This window comes from Chrysoperla carnea, chromosome 2, assembly GCF_905475395.1.
Source record: "Chrysoperla carnea chromosome 2, inChrCarn1.1, whole genome shotgun sequence".
NCBI lineage: Eukaryota > Metazoa > Arthropoda > Insecta > Neuroptera > Chrysopidae > Chrysoperla > Chrysoperla carnea.
In genome coordinates this window covers 89,344,501-89,360,763 of record NC_058338.1, presented here as the reverse complement: position 1 = coordinate 89,360,763, position 16,263 = coordinate 89,344,501, and positions in this window count along the sequence as shown.

Genomic DNA, 16,263 nt, shown 5'->3' with positions numbered 1-16,263 from the left:
AGTTTTTCTTTATGAAGTCGGTTTTCTTTTTGTTAAAAGTTTTTTTTTATTATACACCAAATTAAATACAACAAAAATTTTTTAGTTTTGTTAATTATATTAAAAACAATTGTGGATTAAAATCGGTAGATACATTTAAGAACCTACAATCAGAGTTAAACAGTTAAAGGGTTCTTACATTCCTTTCTTGTCGTGGTAAAATAGTCATTAAAAATTTTTTAGTGCATCAATAGTGTGATTAATTACTCGTGCCAAATGCAAGGCTATCAGTTAAAACTATTTTTTTCAAATATTCCTAGTACATTTACAAAATGCATTGAAAGCATAACGAGATACCTTTTGTATACAGCTTGCAAATTTGCAATTTTATGCAAATACACACTTAAATTAATTGAAACAATTTGTTGTATCTATTTAAATAAACCATGATGGTAAATTAAAAAAGTTTTGTTGACATCGTGCTACTTCCATTAGTAGCATGTAGATACTTTTGCATGTAGAAGGTTTTTTGAATTTGAATATTTTTATTGGCCTTTAAACATTTGGTTTACATAGCCATTTCTAGCAAATATACCTACAATTCATTTTCATTTACAATTTAATTAATTTATTATATCTATAAATTTTATATTATCTATAAATGCTATGATATTTATGATCCTAGTTGTTCCAAGTTTACACATTGCTAAAACAAATGTTCAATATTATCTTGAGCAAGATTACATTCACATACGTCATAAGGCACTATTTTAAATCTGAGTAGATGGCATTTAATTAAGTGAAGTGTGTCCACTTCTTATTCTATTTATCGAAACTATAGCTTTTCTTGATAAATTTAAATTACTAAACCATGGTTTTTTTGGTTTGCGAAAAAATTTGTTATAAAATTTGCCACTACCATTAAATAATTCTAATAAAAAATTTCAGCTCATTTATTCTTTCTCAATCTCAACACGTATTTTATTGGTAATATCAGTGAATGGTATTGCCTCGTTTAAAAGTGTTCCATTTATTGCAGCTTTTTTAGCTAAAAGATCTGGAAATTCATTTCTATTTATCCCTAGGTGAGCTGTTTCCAGATTAGTTTCAAATCTTTTCCTGACTTTATGGCAGAGGCCTTTATTTTTAATTGAGTGATTAGAAGGGATTCGTATTTTAAGCCTCCTAAACCTGCCAATGCTGATATCACACTATCATTTTGTGATGAAATTATTAATTGTAGGGCATATATTAAAGGGTAAACTTCACTCAGAAGTGAAGATCGATGCCAGATCTGGAATTTTATGAGATAAGATATAGTCATTATTAACTGCCTAAATGGAAAAGCCAACACAATTATTACCGTCAACGGATAATTTCGATCCATCGGTAAAAATATAAATAATTTTATATTTTTTTTCAATTTTTGTTGTTGAAAAATTTATTTACCAATTCTTGTAGAAGGTATATTGCGAACTATAGTCTGGCCATCTCTGAATGAATTAAATAAATAAGCTATCAGAAATTTTAGTGGTGAAAAGAAATGCTTATGTATGTGTAGAATTGTAGATTATAGAAACATTCATATGGATGTATGTGTAAAAATAAATATGCATATTAGACTACAAGCCCATGCAAAAATTTTTCGGATGAAATGACTCACCAGGAAAAAAAATGGGAAGTTACGGTGAAGTATTTTGTACAGATTTCTCCCGAGTGTAAGAACCTTACAAAAAAATTAGGGAAAACCAAGTGCCGTACAAAAGCAGCGGTACCGGAAGTTGAAAAATATTTTTGATTTTCAGTCAATTTTCGAAGCACTGCGTGTGATTTACTTCTATAAGGCATTTATGAAATTCGCTTTGAATATTTATGCAGAGTATGGTCGTACGGTGTCGCCCTATTATCTCAGTTGGTTAAGGCGTAACCAATTCCGTCCGCGGTATGCTTAGGGTAGCGGGTTCGATTGTCGCCATCGCAACAAAATTAATTTAATTAATAGTTGTGATGAGCTTGTGTAGTGCATGGTATATGCATGAAGGAGGTGCACTCAACCTCTGAAATTGAGGAGCTGATAAATGAAATTATCAGCGGAAAGGTGGTAAACACATATATGATACATATACATTCGTGGACAGCCAATATAACCTAACCTAACCTAACCTATGGTCGTACGGTAATATGAGAAAAACGTTTAACAATTTTTAAAATTCGTTTGTGGTTAAAATTCGATCAGATTTATGGTTAGCAAGATAATAGGTTCCCAGAGCTCTTGCCTATTTAAATAAACCTGATTCTTTACGAGAGAAAATTTAAGTTTTCGTGATTTATGGTCTGTAACTCAATGTTTAGAAAACATAATCAAGCCCGCTATAGCAACAACAAAATACAGTCATAAGAATTGAAATAGGTTTTAATAATAATCAAACATTTATCTCAGAGTTTTCTCGAAAAAAAAGGAAACAAAAAAAAAAAGAGAACAAATTATTAAATAAAATTAAATGGAAGTCAAATATAGAAAAAAAAATCTATTGTTGAATTTATTGAAAAATTTAATGTACAAGTTAACAGCACTTTTGTGGTAAAGAGGATAACACAGAAGAGCTACCAAGCTACTAACCCGTGAGCTCATAATGTACTAAAATTTTCATGATGGATTATGACTGAAAAAAATCAAGTTTAAATTATGACTCGCGTGTCGAATTTAAGAAAAACGAGTTTTTCGATTTGTGTATTATTGGTGGATTTTTTTTTCTCCATGTTAAATGAAAGTTATCTATAACTTTCTCCAGAACGTATCTATATCAACAAACCTGCAACGTTGGAGCAAGTAAATCCTAACATTCGCCAAATTATGGTCGAAATCCCCTGAAAGTTGCGAAAAGTCATAGACAATAACCTCAAACGAATAACTGCTGAAGAAGGTCCAAAGGCGACCATTTGGTTGACATCACTTTAAAATAACATTACATTTTATGTTTGGAAAAACAAACTTGGATCTTTGGATCATCCTTTATCTACACATGCAAACTTCTTGATGATTTTATTACGTATTGTGTTGCCGACAAATTTTAAAAAAAATATATACGGCAGAGAGAAGAAATCTTCAAAAATACGAAAAGCGTAAAACTCGTTTTTCTTAAGTTTAAATGGCAGACCTAAATAACCACAGAAGTTGTGTTTCATTATAGGCCTACGGTCTACAAGGCACGAACCAAGCATATAATAAGCAACGTAGTTATATAACTATTTTTGTATGATATTAAAAAAATAAAATAAAATAAACTGTTTCGTTTACGCTGAGTAATAATAAATGGTTTTAACAAAAAGCAACATCGTTGCTAAATGGGATAGTTAGTTTGTCTCTAGGTAGCTCTGCACCAGCAATACAGCAAGCTAGTTCTGAAAAGGAGTACTCGACGATAAGATGATGTTCTCTACCAAATCAAGCTACTAACTATATATACTTTAGTATGTACAGGGTTATTCAAAAGAAAGGATACATGGTAGCTCGTGTAGTTTTTAGTTTTCAAATTATAAACGCACATCCAGAAAATAGGATATTATTTCATTACAGAAAAAAAAATGAATATTGTATTAATTATTAACTTACAATTTTGCGAAATTGTTCTTAAACATGTCAATAAATCAGAATTAAATTTTTAAAAAGATTGTCTGAAAATTATTGGGGGTTTTCAGGAAATAACTTACCGTAGTTGAACATAAGTTTTTTTGGGAATTTATAAAATTACGAATTTTTATTGCAAGTTTTCCTAAATATTAATTGTAATTTTCAGTAAACATTTCCCAACTAATACTTATTTCTGAATAAATTGCGTAATTTTCAATCGTTTTGAAAATTTAATTGTGACTTTGTAACATTTGTAAGAACAATTTCTCAAAATTTTAAGTTAATGGTGTTTCTTTTTCTGTGGCGCCTCAACAACCTTTTATTAATTGCTTTAATGCATTTATCTTTGTTAATTTAATTTTCGGATCAAGATTCTCTATGTTTCTGTGTCAAGACTGAGAAGTATATCAGAAATGAGGTAAAATTTTTTGCGATTTTATGCGCCTTGCATAATTAAGTTTACATATGATAATATGATAATACATTTGGAAACTTACATTTAAAAAGCTAGTCAGGGACTAGCTTTTATTCCAATTTTAAAGAGATTTTATGGGAGAATATTGCTAACTTTATTCTATTTTTTGAATGACCCGGTACTCATATCGTTATATAGGAAGCAAGGCAAACCACTTACATTTACAAGCCTTGTAATATCAACTCGTCGTAACAGCGTAAGCGGTGAAATCTACCAACATTTGTTGGTGTATTCGTAAGGTAATATTTTTTTTCTTTTGAAAAATTGCATATCTATGTGTGTCTCATATAAGGGAAATTAACTGCACTAATGTATTTTGGGTAACTTGAGTTCTTTTAGAAACAGTAGCGCAGAATAGTCCTCTTCTTATCTTAATAGACGAAAATATATCTGAGAGTGAAAAATTTTAAATGTATTGGAAAAAAACCTTACGTGAATTATTACATTTAAAAAACAGATTTTCAGCGTATTACATTTAAAAAACAGATTAAATTGGTAATTGTTTATTAAAGTGTTTCGATACCAAAACGAAAGTGTTGCAAAAAAAACTGAAATTTAGTGTTCCAATTTAGTGTGTATTGAATACGTCTTCTGTATGAATTTTAAGTCGAATCTATGTACGGTTTACGATAAATTAATTATTAAAAACAGTCTTTTCTACATGGTGGTATATGAAGATTTCGTAATAAATGTTGGTTTTTCAGTCAATAAGTGCTTTTGAAAATGCTTTACCATTTACATAAAAAACTTTATCAATATTCGTCAACTGTGCATAAAAATGAAAAGCTTTTTTTGATAAAAACATTGAATTTAATAGTTAATTTCTCCTAAACCGTTCACAGAATCGATATGAATTTTTCACAAAAGACGTATAAAAGGATGATTAATTGAAAAATAAAATCCAAAAATTTTTTTGGAGCAATTGCATTTTTTCGGTATTGAAATATTTTAACAATTAATGCTTGATGAAAATTTATTCTTTCATTTGAAGATCGTCAGCTGTCATGTAGAGATTAGATGTGAAAACACTGGCAATAGTAAAATATTTCAATTTCTATAGATCGAATTTTAAAATATATTATTAATAAAAATAATCACAATTAACACCTAACGCAAAATAATGTTAGATGTTTTCCGCTAGAATATGTTTTTTTTTATGTTGGAAATTTTAGTTGCTGAGAAAAGTCTACATAAAAATAAAATAATAAAATATTAAAGGTAGAAAAGGTGATATGAAACATTTTCCACTTGCTTTTTATGTGGGGAAAAATGACATCGATGAGCATTCTTTCAATTTAACGCTAGGTACATATTATTTCATTTGTTACGCTACTGACATTCGAAAGGTATATACCTAAATATGATACCTGGTTACAATAAAAGTAGCTTATAATGTCATCAATGAATCAATGGAATAGTGAAAATTAATTTCCACTTCAAGGTAAAACGTAAAATAGGTGAGTGCACTTAAATATCGGATAATATTTTTCATTAAATAATTCGTAACAGTTGATGATCTAGAATCCAAATTTTTACAGATATCACCAACAAATCAACAGAGTGGGCCATTTTAATCTAAACACCTAAATATCTCGTTTTGTAGTTAACTAATTAAAAAATAACTTGGACAAAGTAGCAGAATTTGATGGGGGACATGTTCTGACATTAGAGTGGACCTAGTTCTCTGGGGTGCTTTAATAGTCAAAAAGTTGACCCTTAAATTTTTCGTATAAATCATTTTTTTCGAAAAACGTTAGATTTCGGAGGAAATAACATAAATAACGATAACTTGCCAAGTATGACATTATTGCATTTAATCGAAAGAAAATACACTAACTACGGAAAAATGCTATAGACAAAAGTTGTCAAGGGTCTTAGAGAAAATTCGGTCCTTATAGGCCATGACTTTGGTCTACAATTATCGATAAACTTTAAGCGTATTTTCTTTCGATTAAATGCAATAACACATATTTTTAAGTCGCATTTCCTTCGATAGCTAACGTTTTTCGAAAAAATATTTCATAGAAAAATTTGCAGTTTTCTAATGAGGATCAACTTTCTGATATAACATGATGTGCCTCATCAAACTCTGCAACTTTCGTTTTAGTTTTTTTATTGGTTAACTACCTGGAAATCAAATCTTATATTTTTTTCGAAAAAAATCGAGTTTTGTTTAAATAACTAAATCTTGGCCAAACGAGAATACAACTCTAGAAACGAGAATACTAGAAAAAATTAACTGTTTATTACTACGTGTACTAACGTAATTTTAACTTAACATAATTCCTCAGAAAAACCGTACTTTAAACACTAACACAAAATATTATTTATATTGCCTAACAATTAAAGTTAAAATATATCCCCTTCAGGACCCACAATAAAAATATTTAGCTAGATTATAAAATTATTATTAATTACTTCGAGCCTAAATGGCCGAGCGGTCTAAAGCGTTAGTCTTTGAACGTTGGGCTAGTTAGACTTAAGTTGCGGGTTCGAATCCAGGCAGTGGTAGTGTGAACAATTTATAATTAATGGGAATGCACAATTGATCACATTGTCGTCGTTTGGATAAGAACAAAATAACCGATTCCACCCACTAATACAGCCCACAGAAATGCTCATCTTGATTTGAATAACAATGGAAGTGGTTCGGCTGTTTGAGCAAGTACGGTGAAGGTTCATTTTTTTTGCGGTAAATGATAGCTCAAAGTACCTTGATCACAATAAACACAGTTTTGGGGCCTCTTGCGGGTCAAAATTATTTCATTTTAAAATTGTATTTTTAACATGGTACCTTACGGAAAAACTCACAATAATGTTAATTATACAAAAATTAATCGGTGAATGAGCATCAAAAAAGTTTTCATCATGAAAAAAATCACAGATTCTGTTTATCCAAAAAGAAAAAAACATTGCCTTGTGGCGTTTTCCAAAGAGAAAAGTTAACGATATTTTTAGAGCATTTTCTTACATTTACGTAATACAAATTGCCTAGTTGATTAGTTGACTAGTCACGTGACAGCCGAACCACTTTAATTGAAAGAAAGACATGTTAAAAATGCATTTTTACAATTGATTTTTTATTACTTAGGAGATTAATTAATTTTCAAAGGGTTCTTTGGCTTAAACTATAAAAAGAAATGTTTACTAAATATATGTTACATAAAATAATGTACATCTTTTGAAAAATATGTATTTTATATATATATATATATGTAGGTATTATAAGTATAGTGTACATAATATGAAATAAATATATAATATAAATATTATATATTTCAAGTTATGAGAAGGATAAGATGATACTGATGATGATTCTTCCACATAAAATAATGTAACTTTACCACTTTACTAGATTCCATGCGCTGCTCTGGCTAACTTTATAACACATATACAGAGTGCTTTTTAAATCTTTAAGATGGAATTGTTTTAAAGTAGCTTTTAAAGTAGACCAAAGTTCTAAAACAGGCTAATTATACTATGTATATATGAAATATACATAGTATATTAAGTTTAGTCCCAAGTTAGTAACTCTTAAAAATATTGATGCTACGAACAAAATTTTAATATAGGTGTTCTTAGAATCACCTAATTAGTCCATTTCCGGTTGTCTGCCTGTCTGTCCGCCTGTCCGTCTGTCCGTCTGTCTGCCAACACGATAACTCAAAAACGAAAAGAGGTATCAAGCTGAAATTTTTATAGCGTACTCAGGGAGTAAAAAGTGAGGCCGAGTTCGTAAATGAGAAATATAGATCAATTGGGTCTTGGGTCCGTAGGACCTATCTTGTAAACCGTTAGAAATAGAACAAAAGTTTAAAGGAAAAAAATGTTCCTTATAAAAAAAAAAAAATGTATGCGTCAGTCCAAAACTAACAGCGTCAAAAGTGAAACTTTTTATGTAATTCAAAAACTGTCAATGAGTGTACAAAAAAATACATTGCAGCAAAGAAAAATTGACTGGAAATTATAATAAAAATGATTTATAATAAAAATCAAGAAAAATCTAGACTATCCCGAATTAATTACTACGGAAGTTTCACTCGTACGTACTATTATTTACATATACATAAAACTATATACATATACGTACAAGTGAAACTTCCGTAGTAATTAATTCGGGATAGTCTGTAGATTTTTCTTGATTTTTATTATAAATCATTTTTATTATAATTTCCAGTCAATTTTTCTTTGCTGCAATGTATTTTTTTGTACACTCATTGACAGTTTTTGAATTACATAAAAAGTTTCACTTTTGACGCTGTTAGTTTTGGACTGACGCATACATTTTTTGTATCTTCATTGACAATAACTGAGAATAAAAACAATATTAAAAAATTTTTAATATGAAATAATTTAATAGACATATACATATATATATATATATATATATATATATATATTACATATACATAAACATTCTTCTTTCGTAATTCCATAAATAAAGCAACACTAGTTACAACGACTTTCTCTGATGAACTGAGACTTACTTGCTCTTCTACGTACGTAAGATTGTACAAGTCTAAACTAGTCCTAAATTTTATATAAATAAAAAACATCAATACTGCTTGACTCATATACAGAACATATATTGATTTTCCGCCTCTCTCACTCTGCTAGAGTAAATGGTAATAAGAAAGAGACAAGGAGTTTAAATACTGCTTGACTCATATACAGAACATATATTGATTTTCCGCCTCTCTCACTCTGCTAGAGTAAATGGTAATAAGAAAGAGACAAGGAGTTTAACAGTTTTGTTAGCTCGACGAGTTAACTCTCATGACAAAACGCTAATGTCCCATAAAAAGTTTCACTTCAATAAAGAACTTTTGTTTGAAACAATTTTTTGTAAACATCACTGTTTACCCACGAGGGCGTTAATTAGGTGCAAATTTTATAGTATGTATTAATATAGGAATATCGGTTATGTGTGTGTGGCTATTTAAAAGTGGATGTCTTTTGTTATTTACGTACCGTCAAAAAACAAGCGATTGCGTCATCAACACTGTCTATACATGGTATTTCAACAATTAACTCAGTCAATTGTTTGTTTTCACTTGTTTTAAAGTAATTTCAATGTTTCAAGGATAATGTAAATCAAAAAAACTACATTATTCCAGATTAAAAACGATTAGAAAATGAAGTAACACCCATTAAACTTCCTCTTCTATATTTCGATCTATAAGTCCATAACCTACCACTTTAGTCTAAAATTGGTATTTTGAACGAATTTTTTTTTTTGACAAAAATGGAAAGATCATTAACTATATTTAAATAACTATTTTCAAAATAAATTTTCAAAAGAGAAACGAAAATGTTCGACAAAAAAAATGTTCGTAGAACATCGCTGTGCCGTAATAATGTTAATTGAATAGTATAATATACTGTATACAGTTATTAATTAACATTATGACGTTACATGATCTTTTACGACCATTTATTTTGTTGGGCGTTTTCGTTTCTCTTTTGAAAAGTTCTTTTAAAACTGCCTAAAACTTTAAAATTATCATGAAAAAATAAAAAATAAAGCAGTTTTCTTATAAAACTTATTAATAATCTTTCCATTTTTGTCGAAAAGAAGAAAAAAATTTATTTTTTCAAAATCCCAATTAGAGTTGTTCGTTGAAATAAACTGTATGACAGTATTGATAATCTGTGTTTGTATTATTTTTAATAAATTATCAGAATCGATCTTGGATTTCCTTATGGGAAAGTACATGTTAAATCGAGTAAAAGTCATCCCGAATTGGTATAGCTTATCTACTCTTAGGACTTTAAACGACTTGTTAATGACTAAAACCAAAATTAAGAAATGTTATCAAGGTGTGTTTAATACGAATGGTTTTCGAACCATAATAAGGGTTTCAGTAGAAATGTAAAAGTTAAAATCTTATTTTTCGAATACAACACGAATTCTCCTTACACCACTTCAGTGAATAACAACTTTACAAGAAACAACATTTTTCCATTTCCGTTTTGTTAATGAAAAACAAAACAGCACACAGTGTTTTTGTCAGTGTTATATTACAAATTTAAATATTATATATGTACGAATTATATTTTATATATATGTATATAATACAATATAATATTTTTAGAATAGCAGTTAGCATATACATTTTATGTATATGTAAATATTATAGCTTAATAAAGCAATAGCTTATAGCTATTATATTATATACCTATACTAGGAATACGTTACTTGCTATAGTAGAGACTAGCGACTAGCGACTGCTAGTCTCTGCTATTTTTTATTATAGTGTGTAACAGCACTTTTTATTCACCATAATTTTTTTTTGTCATATTAATCATTCTATGATTTTTTCCAATGAAAAAGCCAAATAGGGAATATTAATGAAATTTAAATTTGGTTCAAATTTTTTTTTTCTGTAACTTTATTGGCTGGATATTTGAACTAAACCGTTATTTTAGTAGTTAATATCTTTTTTATTACTTAAAATTAATTAATAAGAGTACAAATTCAGTGAGAGAAATTCTAATTTTAAAACGGACGTGACGTCATGTGGCTTGTCAGATTTGTTGACATACTGTATGGTATTAATTACTTATATTTTGTATGGTATTACCATGGATATATACTATAAATACTACATACGTGGGTATTACACCTGTAGTAAACAGTACATTGAATTGTCACCAACTGACAAATATTAGCATGTCATCAATTGAGAGCGCCAATAGGACTGCGTTTAAACATCTCAAAATTATTCTCTATTTTAAATATTTTTTTACACTTAATTACAGCATTTTTAACCAGTATTTATATTTTTTACTATGTTATAACGGTGTAAACAATGAATTAAAAAAAAAACATGAATATTGTCTATTAACAAGAGAAAAACAAATTTTAAAAACCCCCGACAAATTTTTCGGGTACGGAACTCTAAACTCGTACTTGAAACTGATATAAGAACACTCTCCGTTAAATTACCTTTCAAACGAAACCAAAAAAATTAAAATTGGTTCATCCGTTTAGGCGCTCTGATGCCACAGACATACAGACACACACACAGACAGGCACATAACATAGCGGTCAAACTTCTAACACCTCTTTTTTTAGTTCGGGGGTTAAAAAAAAGTATATAACATTCTGAAGAACTCAAGTCAAGTATAAAATATTCACAATTTACGAAACGCAAAGTCATTGTCTTGTCGTTCTTGTTGGACACAATTAAGATGTTGAAAAAAATTTTTTTTTTGACAAAATTGAAAAGAGAGTTTTTATTTCTTATTTTTTCATGATAATTTTAAAGTGACCGGCAGTTTTAACAGAACTTTTTATAAGAGAAGCGAAACCATCCGACAAAAATGTTCCTAAAGGTCATGTAATGTCATAATGTTAATTAATAACTGTATACAGCGTATACTATTCAATTAACATTATTACGTAACAACGATATTTACAAACATTTTTTTTTTGTCAGGCGTTTTCGTTTCTCTTTTGAAAAGTTCCTTTAAAACAGTGTAATTTTAAAATTATTATGAAAAAATAAAAACAATTTTGTTATAAACGTTATTTATGTTCTTTCCTTTTTTGTCAAACCAAAAATTTGATTCAAAATCCCAATTTGATTTAGCTTAAAGAGGCTTAAATCTATGAAATGAAATGCTTTCAGCTATTTATTTGATGAATTCTCCATTTAACAACGTTTTTAAAGTATAAGTTCGTAGAAAAGACTTTTTTAAGTCTTTGGAACACTTTCCACCTAAAATTTTTCGTTTGAAAGCGCTGAAAAATATTCTAGCTGCAAGAAAAATTGTAATAAATAAATAAAAATAGTAAGTTTTAGAGAAATTGAACGGATATAGATTTTGTTATATGAAAAAAAGAGAGTTTTCTCAAAACTGTTTATTTTCCAGTACACGTTTTAAAAGCATTAAAATTTTTTTAAGTTTTTCTCAAAAATTCGGTTTGAATAATCTCAAATAAATTTGTGATAAATAAACAGGAATTGGACGTCCATATTTTGCTTTATATAAACAAAAATGGTAAGTTTTATAGGAATTGGACGTCCATATTTTGCTTTGCGACAAAAACACAGTTACTTCAGACTACAGAGAATTATGTTCTGCTTTAAATCGCAGGAGTTATTTTTTATTTAAATAGGTTCCGTATCACGTACTGAATCTAAATGCTCAAAAGCCTTACAAAAATAGGCGGGGGAAGTGCCTCCATTTTTGGAAAACTGTTTTAAGCTATATCTTCAGAACCGTGCACTTTAGACCAAAAATGTTAATAACCTTTATTGTAGATAATTAGATTACCTACCTGTTTTTTGAACTAATTTTTTTTGTATCACTAACTGTTTATGACTTATACGACTATGATGATGTACATATTGACTATTTGACCTTGCACCCGGTGGTTGCAACATTTAACGAGTTATAGCGTCATAAATATTAATTTTAGAAAAAAATGTTTTAGGAAATTTGTAGATTTAAACGTTAAGTTATTATCATTTTCTTGTTTAAAAAAATATTAAAAGACATATCGGTAAAATAGTGAATAAGTAAATCGTCATAAGCAAAGAGTAGCTAGTTTCTATATAATCGGTAGTAAGTCTTTCTGAAAATTATAGAAACGAAAAATTCGAATTAGATAAGTTTTAAGAAAAACCTAAAATATAAAAAATCTTTTAAGCCGTGTGCTGAATAATGAAGCAAGATTTAAAGGATTCTTTTTGAGAATTGATAGAGATAAGTTTGGTAATAAAGAAATTTGTAGTTTTAATCGTGACTTGAAATCGAGTTTTTCGATTTTTGGACTATTTTTTGTCTGCTGCGTTTATATAAATTAATGAAAATAGGAAATATAGGAAAAAATATCAACCAGTTTTAAACTGTTAAAAAAAGAGTTGAAAAATGAATTACAATTTTAAAAAACAAAACTATTTTCCAAGCTTAACCAGTAACTTCCCGCGATTTTTTCTATGTATCTTGTAATCAATAAATTTGTTTAACATATTACATAAAAAAGTCTTATATACGACTCTTACCTATTTATTGCAAATAAACTAAAATAACTTTCTCGAAAGATACGGTAAGAAATTAAATTGTTTGTATATTTATAAATAAATTCAGGAAATCGATTTTCAGATAATTTTAAAATATGGAAAGTAATTACAGAACTATGACCTCTTAAAAATAATTAATTAAATGTATATAATGTATGTTACTTAACGATAATCGACTTTGTAATAGTATTAATAATTTTATTAAAAGACTTGTAACATAGTGTACATTTTTTGATGTAATATTTTAGAATATTGTTTAATTTCGTATGCTTATGTTTTAATATATTAAAGGGAAGAAAGGTGTGCATAGCAATAGCAGTAATAGCAGTATAAGTTAACCATTTGAATTATTCGTTTTCATAATATACTTATAAAACGGTGCTGGAAAGGTTGGGTTTTCTACCTTCAATCTTATAGTTTGAGAGCCAATCGCGACGGTCAACAATACTTAAACCTGTGTGGACCTATGGCATTCAGATGGATTTTCCGTGGTATGTGCGTAATGACGATATTCACCGAAGTCTCGAATGACCACAGTGTGTGAAGAAATTGCGCGTTTCAGTGATAGATACCTGGTACGCATTGAGCAGCATCCAAACTCTGAAGCTATCAAACTCTTGGACAAGTGTGACAGTGTGAACAGACTAAACAGATAAAACGTGCTAGATTTAAGATTTAGATTTATTTACCAATTACCAGACTAAACAGAAAAAACGAGCTAGATTTAAGATTTAGCTTTTAACAGTCAACATATTCATTAAATTAAGGCAATTCATATACTTAGTTTAAGCATATTAAGGTGATCGCTAGTGGGTAGATTACCGCTTAAGTCACCCTTATAGTCACTAGATCTATTTATAGTTCTTTTAAGAACTGATTATAGAAAATAGAAATAAAAAGAAAAAAGAAAAAAATCGCGACGGAATAATTTTATGTACACGGTAAAAAAATTTTTTTTAAAAAGTCAAAAAACCCGACTTAGTTAAATATAAACTGAAAAAAAAGTCCAGCAGTTTATATAGCGACTTTAATGGTCGGGACCTATTATTGGAAAGATTCGAGACGGTATAGATTTTAATGGGCCACGACTGTTAAAGTTGCAATGTAATCTGCTGGATTTGTTTTTTTCTTTTCAGTTTATATTTAACTCAGTTGGGTTTTTTGATTTTTTAATATAATTTTTTTCATTTTACCCTTTTTAGTAAGGATTTTCAAATACCTATTCAACGATACCCCACTAACCATATTTTGTAGTCTTTCATTTTCAGCCAATGAATGAATGTTTGGTCCTTTGAGTCGCTCTAGAGCCGCGTTAACCAAATTAATAGCTATTCAATGATACCCCATTTGACATTCATATCTAGTGTGCGACATAGATACAGACTGATAAACATATTACCACTCTTTTGCGTTTCTCAGCAAGAATATATGTTTTTAACATATTAACTACGGGCGCCACCAGGATTACATTCACGGGGGTGCATCTACATCTACACTTGGGTGGGTCAAAACAATCGAATATTTTCTTTTACTTTCGGTACCGAAAAAATGGTTGCTGTGCACCTCTAGAAAATTATCTCCAAATATAAAACATTAATATTAATAGGGAGGTCCTCTTTATCAAAGTTTTCATTTCCGAACTGAAAAGAAATGGTTTCTTCTTAATTAATAAAACTCATAAAATGGGCAAAAAATATTTTTGAAGAATACTAACTGATCTACAAAAATGGCCAGTAGCCAAAGCAAGTAAAGACGCCATAACTCGCTCGGCTACTATGCCAGTTTGGCTTCCTATTAGTAAATAATTATTCGATTTTCCGACTCTTTCAGAAATCGTTTTCTTTTACTTCACCGCTTCCTAAACTATTTTATATACCTGCATATTATATCTAAGTGAAGTACTTATGTTTGAATTCTTATTTTAATACTTTATATGTGTGCACAGTTACACAGCAGTAAAATGAAATTACAAAAAAAAAGGGGAATTAATATTACAAGGTTAAAGCGATAGTGTCAGAAATTATAACTATGTTGAATATCAAATGTAAAAAAATTATTATATTTATGTGTTCAGTTTCTCAGAATTCGTGCTGTTAGAAAACCATGTAAGATAAAAAAGAATTAATTTAAGTTTAAAATCGGGAACCGGCTCAGTGGTCGAGCGATCTAAGGCGTTAGTCTTTGACCGTTTGGTTACTGACTGGGAGGATTCGAGTCCAGGCAGCGGCAGTGTGAACAATTATAATTAATGGGGGTGCATTGGTCACATTGTCGTCGCTTGGATAAGAACGAAATAACCGAATCCACCCACACCAAATGTCATTGTAAATATGTATGTAGTTAAATAAATAAAGATTAACAAATAATGATGTGGTTGGCCTCTGTTATAAGGCGTATACCTATGTCAGAGAAACGGAGGTTAAAACTCCATTATTATCTAGTTTAAAATCGGGTAAAAATTACTAGTTTTTCTAAGTAAAAATTTAAATTTAATTAAAAAAATTTCCTGCCTTTAACGACTTCCGTTTTCGTGAATCAATGGGTCCAATATGAGATTGTTTGTGATCACCAATCAAAAATTCATTTGTACATAATAAAAAAATAGTCCAAGTTTTTGCTGTCGCGAATGCGGCAGCTCGAATTTCAGTTTTCAAGCACATAATTTTTAGCAAGTATTTTCGAATAATTTTCTTTTTTATTCCTTTGTTTTAAATTCAATGTATGTTTCCATAGTTGTCTTTTATTTAATTTATAAGGGCGAATAATATTTGTCTTCTGTCATATTTGTATGTGTTTTACGATTCTGCAAAATAAAGGATTTCTAAATTTTTGGAGAGGGAACATTTAGAAAATAGCCAAAACATTTAATAAATTCAAAAATATCTTGGCTTATCACATACTCTCTAGCCAACTCAATAGTAAATTTAGGCCAAGCGGGGATACCTACCCTGACTTGCTATCTCATCTAACAATAATGTTAACTGTAAACCGAACAATCGTTTAAAATATTTTTAGGCATCGGTTTTCCAATCACAGTTTTTAATATGCCCTTGAGTTACAGGTTTAATATCTGGGTACTTTTTTCTGAAATTTTCTGTAGAAGGAATTTTCTTGGAATATGTTCAGGGGTATCCCCCGAATGAAAA